Below are 10619 nucleotides of genomic sequence, written 5' to 3' on the forward strand. Positions count from 1 at the left end.
TAGAGTCTTGAAAATCAACATGGTATTCGAGCTTTGATTTTCAGGATTTCGACTATTGGGTTTTTTGTCAGGTTTCATTCTCCTTCATTTGTTTTTTTTCCCATTGTTGTTGAATATCTTAGTTTTTTTAATGTTGTGTTGATTATTTTCTCTTATTGTCCGACATTACTCTACCATTACCAAGCCTCTCTGCCATTACTATTTCGAGAATTATTCAGACTCTGGTCGGATTAAGTATCTGCTCTCTATTCTTTACAGCACAACAAGACATCATACCTCCTTACAACAGCTGTATTTATTTTTCTGAGATGTGTATCTAGCCTCTAGTAGTTACAATAGCTATGTTTATTTTCTTTGAAATAACGGTTTCCAACTCTTTATTATAGCAGCAGGATATTACTTATCTTGCATTCATCTCACAAGCCCAGTCCAAGATCGGAGGTTTTTTTTTTTTGCTTGCAATGATTACTGGTATATTCATGGCAGGGATAGTAGTTTGATTGAGATCAGCCACTATTGTCGTCCGGTTGCTGCTTAATTCACTATTGCCATCCCTTTATTGCCACCGGTTCATGGGAATCATTGAACTTATTCGACTATATTGTTGTTGTTGATTTTTGGATAATTTTTTTCTTGTTGGTACCAAGTTCTTGACAAACTGTATCAAGCGTAAGTTCGAGGTTCTGCCTGTTCAAATGAACCAAAAAATCAAGGTTTGTGATCTTTCGTGTTTCGTTTTTGCTTCTTGATGACTGAAAATAGCACCAATCTCTCTAATTCGGAATATCAACCGAGATCAATTTCCCACTGGCATCTTCCAAAAAAAGCAATGCAAAACAAAGCATGACAGCCATAAAAATAATCAGATTTCAAAAACTTCCTTTTTGGAAAGTTTTTCATTTCTGTCTTCAGGATCTCTCTGGTGTGTTTATCTTCCTCTATTTGGAAGGCTCTCTCAGGATTTATCTCTGTTCAAAATTTTGTTGGCTCATCTTCATTGCCAACTTGGTTGCTTCTGGACAATGAATCAATCTTCTGTTAATCCCGAAAATTGATCTAGTTTTGTTACTCTTTCTATAGATTCAAGGCTCGACTATCTGCTGTTATTCTATTTTCTGAAAGATAACATTTCAATTTACTGCACCAGTTGGGTTGCCACTTTGTAGGGCGAAGATGACTGATCTCCAACTCTGTTTGGAGTCGTGGGGAAGAAGATGACATTGTTAAAATATTTAATGTTTCCTAAGTTAGGAAGCTTATTAAATTTGTGTTACTTCTGTTATACTGAGACCCGGACTCATCCGAGTCAACCCAGAGAACCAGCAACCCGAGGGACTTGGTTCTATTTCGACTGAGCCAACCCAGACCGAGTCAATGCGGTATGGGTCAACCCAATGAGTCAACTCCGACATGGCCCACTCCTTCTTGCCTCGGTATACGTATCTAAGTTTATATATATTTCTGCCCAACTTGGTATTTTTTCTATGGCTTAATTATTATTTTGAAGTATTGATAGATTATTCCTTAGTCAGCATATTATTTGGTACAAATACTTACATTAGATTATTTCATGGGTCCATTTTACAAAGATTATTTTGGTTCGTGTTGTATGGGCCCAAACCCCTTTTAGTTGCTGCTATTGTGTCTCTGAGGATGAGACATTATTATTAAAGAAGTGATGTCCTCGGTACCTTTTCTCGTACCATAATTTATTTGACTCTCAAAAATATCATGGTTGGGACACCATCATTTATTTAACTCTAAAAAATATCACGGTTGGGACACCATAAGAGTCAGTGTCCGGATTGGGACACCATGATAAATAACACCCCATCCCCCTCCCCCCCCCCCCCCCCCCCCCCCCCCCCCCCCCTCCTGTAATGGCTTTTATTACTCCTACCACTTAGAGGTGTCGTCCTATTACGGGACACGGTGGTGGAGAAGTTTTACACTCCAGAGCAATGTCGATACATTCAGCATGAGTTAAGACTGGAGTATGGAGCAATGTCTTAGCGGCTAGGAGTGATTTTTAATCTCACTTATCTTATGCTAGTAGGGCCTCATGGAAGGACGCACCAGTGTGAGTGGGAGTGTTGGAAGATAAAGGCATATTGGAAGATGTGCCATTTTATAAATAAAAAATTCTATACATCATTTGCTGCAAGCTAGGAGTTCAAGTTGTTCTCTCATCCCCAGCTTGAGGAGGAGTGTTGGAAGATAGGGCCCAATCCCACACAACCAAGGAAAACCCACATATCTAACTGTGTTGGAAGATGGGGCCAAGCCCATAAGACCAAGGAAGATCCACACATCCAAGAGATGTGGAAGATGGGCTCAAGGCCCTAAAATCAAGGAGAAGGCCCACAGGCCCATACAATGATGGCAGGATGGTAAATAAAGGGGCATCTCATAGAGATGACATTGATGTAATTAGATTAAAGTTCCAGGGTTAAAACCCTAAACCCTAAACCCAAAGTTCAAGGGTATTATTGTAATACAATAGTTTTATTAATCTATAAATAGAACTTCAAGGGAAGGGTTAGGACATTAAGTTCACAACCTCTTCTTCCTCTTGTTTTCTCTCAATGAATCCCTTTCTCCTTTTCTCCATGAGCTAAATCCATGGAGTCTTGAAAATCAACAGTAGAAGAAAGACTGCCAAATAATCAATGGGTAATGGGAATCAAAGGAAGATAAGATGTTGAGGCCACCATGTGTTTTATTTTCTAAAGAAATTCAAATCTTCATCAGAATAACAAATGCCAGAAATAGTCAGTATATAATGAACCCAAGGGAAGCAACCAAGGAGCTCTTATTCAGAAATAATAATGTTTCAATCAAAGAGACACAACAGAAGTTGTGTTAATGAGACAATGCCCAACCAAATATGTTGTTATGTAGCAGCGGATAATCAGTAAATAGTAAAAGTCCTTAAGAGTAATAAGGACACATGAGATAATTTGTAGCAAGTACATCCTTGAATAAGGAAGATGCTCACCAAATAATAAGCTTCCAATAAGTTGAACCAAGTGTTGTTAATCTTCTAAAAAAGAATAACTGAACCGAGGGTTGCTGGTTCCAAGAGCAGCTGAAATGTCTTCTTAAAAACATAGAAGAGTGAATAAAACAATAATGGGTCTTCTTCCATTCCTATTGCATTAGTGATTAATTCAGACACAAAATCGAGAACTAACCATACTAAACCAACTAATTAGTAGCCAGTGACATAAGTGTCCAATTATAGCTTGAAAGGATTTCACTGAGTGATAGGTTGTGCAAGGTTGCTCACTTCTTAAGGGGATAGGTATACCAAGTTTTGCTCCAACATGTTGTTAATATGCTAGAAGGATTTCTCATAACCAAAGAAGAAACATAAGTTTTGAATTTGATCATAGATCAGAATCTCCTTACATAGATACTTCTATAATTCGCAACAATAATCAAGTACCTATTTTTTTGGGAAGTTGCCATAATTCAGAATAGGAACATTTTTTCTCTTTGGCAAAATAAATAAATAAAAGTTTTTGAAAATAAGATGATCTTCTAAAGATTCTTTCTAAATATTGTTAGTTAACAAAAAAAAAAAATTTCCGAGGGTAGATCATGAGATACTTTCCTGATATTTTTTTATCAATAACACCAACTCAAAAAGTGAAGCAAAAAAATCATCTTAAATTCGGATCTGTGCATGCAACAGGATACCTAACCTTTGATTCTTCCAATGTGATTATATCCTTAAATATAGATCAAATTGACATAAAATATAATCCCTATGAAGCTAGAATTAAATAACTTCATCCAAGTATAATTTATCTTAATATACTACTTTGGAGAAAAATAATCTAATAGATTTTGGAGTTTGTAATCTGGCCAAACTGAGTACACTTTCTTCTTTTTCCAGCATGACCATTGACTCTTCCAAGATTGATATCTCCATCTAAAAACCTCAGATTGATAATTGGTTAAATAGGTAAGAAAATAGACATACATATCTTTCTTTTTATATTTAATTCTCCATATAAATCATTATTGATGGCATAAATCAGCTTGAAAGTTGAAGCTTTCTATTGCTACTAGAAACTTTTCTATGCTTGACTTTTGCTATTTCAGATGTCGATTTCTCTTTCAAGAAAAATTCTGATTTCAACAATTCTTTTTTGCTTGGAAACTAGACTCAAATATATTTCAAATATATATATATATATATATATATATATATATAATTTTCTATATTAAACAAAGGGTAAGAGATTTAAAATTTCAATAAAAATATGAATTGGGAAAGAAGATTAGAGGAAAAACGAAACTCCTTTTGTTTCCTTTTCTTTTTCTTCTGCTTCTTCTTCTTCTTCTTCTTCTTCCTCCCCTTCTTCTCCATCTTCTTCTCTTTTTCTCTCTCAGATATTTCCCTTCTATGATACTATGTTGAAACTTAGGATTCTATGATGTATAAAATCATGGTAGAAGATGATTTAAGGGGTGAGAAGAAGAAGAAGAGTTGTGGAGAAAAGGTTTTAGGACGAGAAAAGGAAGAGTGACAAATTCAGAGAAAAGAGGAGGAAGAATAGGGTTATGGACTTTTTTCCAAACCCTCCATCTTATGCTCTATTTACAAATGATAAAAGTACCAATAATATAATTATACCCTTCACCCTAGTAAGAGTGAACAAGAGACAAAAAAGCATAAACTAATTACATCTATGAGACTCCAATATATTCATATCGTCCAACATTTGTCTTCACTACAAACCTTGACTCCAACAAGTAGTGGTGCCATGTGCATAAACAATGCACAAAAGCCATCATCTCCTGTTCTTGAATGGCATAGCGATGCTCTGTCTCATTAAGCTTTTGACTCTAAAAAACGATCGGATGTTTATCCTATTCTAAAACAGCACCAATTGCAAAGTTAGAGCCATTGGTCATTACCTCAAAAGGCTTATTGAAATCAGTAAGTTGTAGGACTGGTTCCTTGAAGATCACATTTTTAGGGACTCATACGCTTCCTGGGGTTTTGTCGACCAATTCCATTGTTGCTTCTTCTTGAAAAAATTCATCAAGGGAAACACTAAGACTGAAAATCCCTTAATGAATCTCTGATAGTAGTTTACGAGCCCAAGGAAGCTCTGCAACTCTGATACTTTGATTGAAAAACCCTTAATTAATCTCTGATAGTAGTTTAAGAGCCCAAGGAAGCTATGCAACTCCGATACTTTGATTGGAAGGGACCATTCAGAAATTACTTGCACGTTCTTCTTATCCATCCATATCCGTCCTGCTCCGATCTTATGTCCCCAAAAAGGACACCTCGGATAGTGAAAATGAGCATTTTTCTCTTTTGATGAAAAGAGAGTTCTTGTGTAACACCTTCCTCAACTGATGCAAATGCCCCTCCCATGTCCCTACTATACACCACAGTGTCATCCAAATAAACAAGTACAAATTGATCCAAAAAAGGATGGAAGAGTTTGTTCATAAGAGTACAAAAAGAAGTTGAAGCATTCGTCCAACCAAACGGCATGACTAGAAACTCGAATGAACCATCCCTCATTACACATGCAGTCTTTTTCTCATCTCCTTCAGCTTTTCAAACTTGATAGTAATACGACGTCAAGTCAAGCTTACTAAAAACATGAGCATGATAGAGTTGATCAAACAAGTCTGCAATGAAGGGAATCAAATACTAGTTCTTTATTGTCACCTTATTCAATACCCAATAGTCAATGCATAACTAATGCTTCCATCCTTTATCTTTTGGAAAAGTATCGGTGTGTCAATCAGAGTTTGATAGGCTGGATGAACCTGGCTACAAGCAACTGCCTGAGTTGTTTCTGAAGCTCTTCCAATTCTTTTGGTGTCATGTGGTGGGGTGCTTTTATTGGTGGTTTAGCACCCGGTTTGAGCTTGATCATGTGGTCAACTTCCCTCCGTAGAGGCAACTTCTACGGTAATTCCTTTAGCATTGAGTCTGTGGACTTCATTAGGACTTTTTCAATGTTAGCTGACACAGATTGAGTCTCAAGCCATTGCCATTTCCTGTCAAACCAACAAGAAAGTTAGACTCTCCTCGCCTAAGTCCCTTCTTAAGTTGGAGAGCCGAAAGCATTACATGGTCCCCATTGTCCAAAATCATACAAGGCCCAACCTCATCCATTACACCTAAATCTTCCAAATCGGGCATTATGAATGCCTTGAAATTACAAAGAAATTCCATGCCCAAAATTATATTGAAATCATCAATGTGAACAACAATAAAATCGAGAAACCTACCCACTTTTCGATGAAAATTAGGGTGTGTTTTTCCATGCCAAGCACCACCTTGACAGCCTACATATGACTATCATCATTCCCACTGTAGGCTTAATCATTTCACTTCTTCCACAAAAACTAAATTGTGGTAGTTCAAGTGTCGATCATAGATTTTGATTTACTATAATTAAGAAAAACATCTAAATAGAGTAGTTTATGCTTAGATCTTACTGGTGGCTTTGTAGTCTTCTTGATGTGGGTTTGAATGGAGTTAACTAACATCATTGAACTCATTCTAGATTTGTTTCTTAGTTGGTCAATGGCTTTGTCCATTTCTATGGCATTCAATTGCTTCTTTTTCAAACAATCTTGAATCATATGATCACCATAAAAAATAAAGCATTCAAATTTTTTAGAATTACCTTTGATTATTTGGTACATGTTATTTGGGTATAGGCCCATATCCACTACCGTTATTGTGTCTCTCTAATTTAGACATTAATATTGAAGAAGAACTTCTCAGTTGATGATTGTTTTTAGCATTGGTTACTTCGGCAAAGAAGAGAGCACATGGTGGCCCCAAAATATTATCTTCCGATGATTTCCATTGACTCCCCTTATTGGAAATTTTACTCCTACTGTTTGAGAGTAGGTACCCTGTGTTGGGACACTGTGATGGAGGAACTTATTACTACACTTATGAGAAATTCCTATAGACCCACTACATATAGAGGATAGGAGTGTGCCCAACATCCAACGTGAATCAAGTCTATTATCCGCCCAACATATGTTTTTTTAAGCTACCCTGAGAAAATGGATAGAATATGTACCCTATAGTTGGGCTACTTTTTTGCCTGCGGAATTGAGCGGAAAGTATTTTTGACTATGACCATGTGACTGGAGTATGGAGCTTTGTCTTATGGCTAGGAGTGATTTTACTCTCTTATCTTATGCCAGTTGGGTCTCTTGGTAAAGAACAAAGAGACTACCAGCTTGAGGAGAAGTGTTGGAAGATATGATAGACTGCCATTTTATATGGGAAGATCCTATACACCATTTGCATCAATTTGGGCATTCATGATGTTCTCTCACCCCCGACTTGAGGGGGAGTGTTCAAAGATGGACCCAAGCCCACATGACCAAGGAAAATTCACAAATCCAAGTGTGTTAGAAGATGTGCTTAAGCCCATACAACAAAGGAAGGGCCACACATCCAAGATAGGAGGCATCGTGGTAAACAAGAAGATTTCTCATAAAGATGGCACAAGGATGTAATTAGTCAAGGAGGAACATGTATACTTATGTCTTTTCTTATGTAAAGCTTGTAGCTCTAAGGGCATTATGGACACTATAACATCCTCTCAAAAACTATAAATAGAGGTCGTTGGCTTGGGGTAGAGCATTCAAGTTCTCTCCCCTCCTCTTAATTCATCCGATCTCTCTCTTAGCCTAAAGGCTCTCTCTCTCTTCCTTTCTCTCCTCTCTTCTCTTCTTCTTTTCTTCTCCTCTCCCGCTCTTACTTTGCTCATGGTTCTAATCATGGGATCCTAAATTCAACAATGATTTTTTTCGTAGCAAATGGATATTTATTTGTAAAGAGTGATCTAAAATTTTATCAATCTTTAAATTCTTTCATGCTTTGGTAGTCACTCAATTTGATCAGAAAATAAAAGTAATTCAATCTGATAATGCTAAAGAATATATCTCTACTGACCTTGACTACTTTTGTCAAGGAAATAGGATTTTCCATTAGATGCCTTGTGTCAACACACTTCAATAGAACGGTGTTGTAGAATGGAAGAACCATCATCTTCTAGAGGTAGCCCGTAGCTAATTATATACCATGAAAGAATCATACTTTTACTAGCCCCATGCCATCCTTACTGTGTGTTTTCTTATAACTAGTCTACCCTCTTAAGTTCTCGGTCATTAATGCCCATATTCATTATTTTTCTCCACATGGTGATCCTTTTTTACTTCCATTGAAAGTCTTTGTCGTGTAATAAACTTGATCCAAAATCTGTCAAGTGTATCTTATTAGGATAGTCTCACACGTAGAAGGGTTATGTTTACTACAATCCTACTCTCCAATGGTTACTTGTGCCTAGGAAAGTGATCTTTTTGGAAGACTCTTCATACTACTCAGAAAATGCCCTTCCTGATCTCTCCTCTGTACAAGCGTCTCCTCACCCGATTGTGCCCCGTGTTGTAGATATTATTAAACCTTCTGAAGTATTAGTTACTTGTGCCTAGGGATTTTGTGGATCTCTTTGAGGTAAGTCCATCTTCTCTTGTTTATTTTGGACCACAATATGATACTCGGCCTATCGCCTTAAGGAAAGAACCCAGAACTTGCACTAGGCCCTCTTATTCTCACCCCATATCCAATTTTGTGTCTCGCCATCGTTTATCTTCTTCATGTTGTCAATTTCTTCCATCTATCTCCTCCATCTTTGTCCAATAGTCCAATCAGGAGGCTCTGAGACATCCAAGGTGGAAGGCGGCAATGGAAGAAGAAATTCAGGTACTGTATGAGAATCAAACATAGGCTCTAGTTCCTCTTTTTTCAGGCAAGAAATTCATCGACTATAAGTGGGTAAATATGGTTAAACATAATCTGGATGGGTCAGTTACTTGTCTTAAAGCACGCCTCATTGCCAAAGGCTATACTCAATACTATGGGATTGATTATGAAGAAATGTTTTCTTTGGTAGCCAAATTGAACTCGGTATGTATCTTATTATCCCTTGCTACTAATTCTTCCTGGCCGGTCAATCATCTTGATGTGAAAAATGTTTTCCTCAATAAGGATATAAAAGAAGAAATTTATATGAAACAACCACCTAGATTTGTGGTTGAGGAGGAGTTGGTATGTCGATTAAAGAAATCTCTCTATGGTCTGAAACTTGTTGATTTTCAGGACTCCATGGATTTAGCTCATGGATAAAAAGAGAAAGACACCCATTGGGAGAAAACAGGAGGAAGAAGAGGTTATGGACTTTTTTGCTAACCCTTCCCATGAAGCTCAATTTATAGATTAATCAAACTACGGTATTACAATTGTAATTCTAGAAATTTAACCTAATTATATCAATGTCATCTCTATGAGATGACTCTTTATTTACCATCCTCCCATCATTGTATGGGCCCATGGGCCTTCTCCTTGATCTATGGGCCTTGAGCCCATCTTCCACATCTCTTGGATGTGTGTTTTTCCTTGGTCTTATGGGCTTGGGTCCATCTTCCAACACACTTGGATATGTGGGTCTTCCTTGGTCGTGTGGGCTTGGGCCCATGTTCCAACACTCTCCCTCAAGCTGGGGGTGAGAGAACATCATGAATTCCCAGCTTGCTACAAATGGTGTATAAGATATTCCCGTATAAAATGGCAGTCCTCCATATCTTCCAACAAAACTGTCTCCTCATGCATGGTTTGATAAATTTAGCCAAACACTAATATGGACTCAATTTCACAAATATTTTGTACATCACTCTGTGTTCCTTAAAAACACCCTTAAAGGAAAAGTACTTCAGGTTGTCTATGTTGATAATATTGCCTTAACCGACAGTGATTTAGAGGGCATTCAAAAAACCAAAGAAAAGATAAGTGAAGAGTTCAAGACAAAAGATCTTGAACTACTTAAATACTTTCTGGGTATTACGGTACTACTGTCCAAGCATGGGATTATACTATCTTAGAGGAAATAAGTCCTTGATCTATTGGAGGAGACAAGAATGATAGGGTGTAGAACAGCAAAAACTTCTATGGATTCAAATACAAAATTATCTGCAGTCATTGGTGAAGATGTGGATATCGGGAAATATCAAAGACTTGAGGGAAAACTTATTAATATCTGTGTAACAAGGCCAGATATCTCATATGTAGTAAGTGTGGTAACTCAATACATGCACAAACCACAACTTACTCATTGGCAAGCATTGGAAAGAATATTGAGATACTTGAAAGGAGCTCCAGGAAGAGGGCTTCTCTATAAGAACCATGGTCACTTCAACATAGAAGGATTCTCAAATGTAGAATGGATCGGATTCTCAGATGACATAAAATCTACTTCAAGATACTATACAATGGTTAGAGGAAACTTGGTTACATAGAAGCAAAAAGCAGAATGTAGTTGCAAGGTCCATTATAGAAGCAAAATATAGGGCCATGGCACACACAGTCAATGGGCTTCTATGGATCAGATCCCTTCTCACTGAATTAGGATTTTATAAAGAAGCTCCTATGGATCTATGTTGCGATAATCAAGTGGCGATTCATATCACCTCAAATTTGGTCTTCCATGAAATAACAAAATACACTGAAGTGGACTGCTACTTTATACGAGAGAAATTACAAGCCAACATACTAT

Source organism: Aristolochia californica, unplaced genomic scaffold, assembly GCF_029961685.1.
Source record: "Aristolochia californica isolate CCGP_79_NKW_82.1479 unplaced genomic scaffold, dmAriCali1.0.hap1 SCAF_6, whole genome shotgun sequence".
NCBI lineage: Eukaryota > Viridiplantae > Streptophyta > Magnoliopsida > Piperales > Aristolochiaceae > Aristolochia > Aristolochia californica.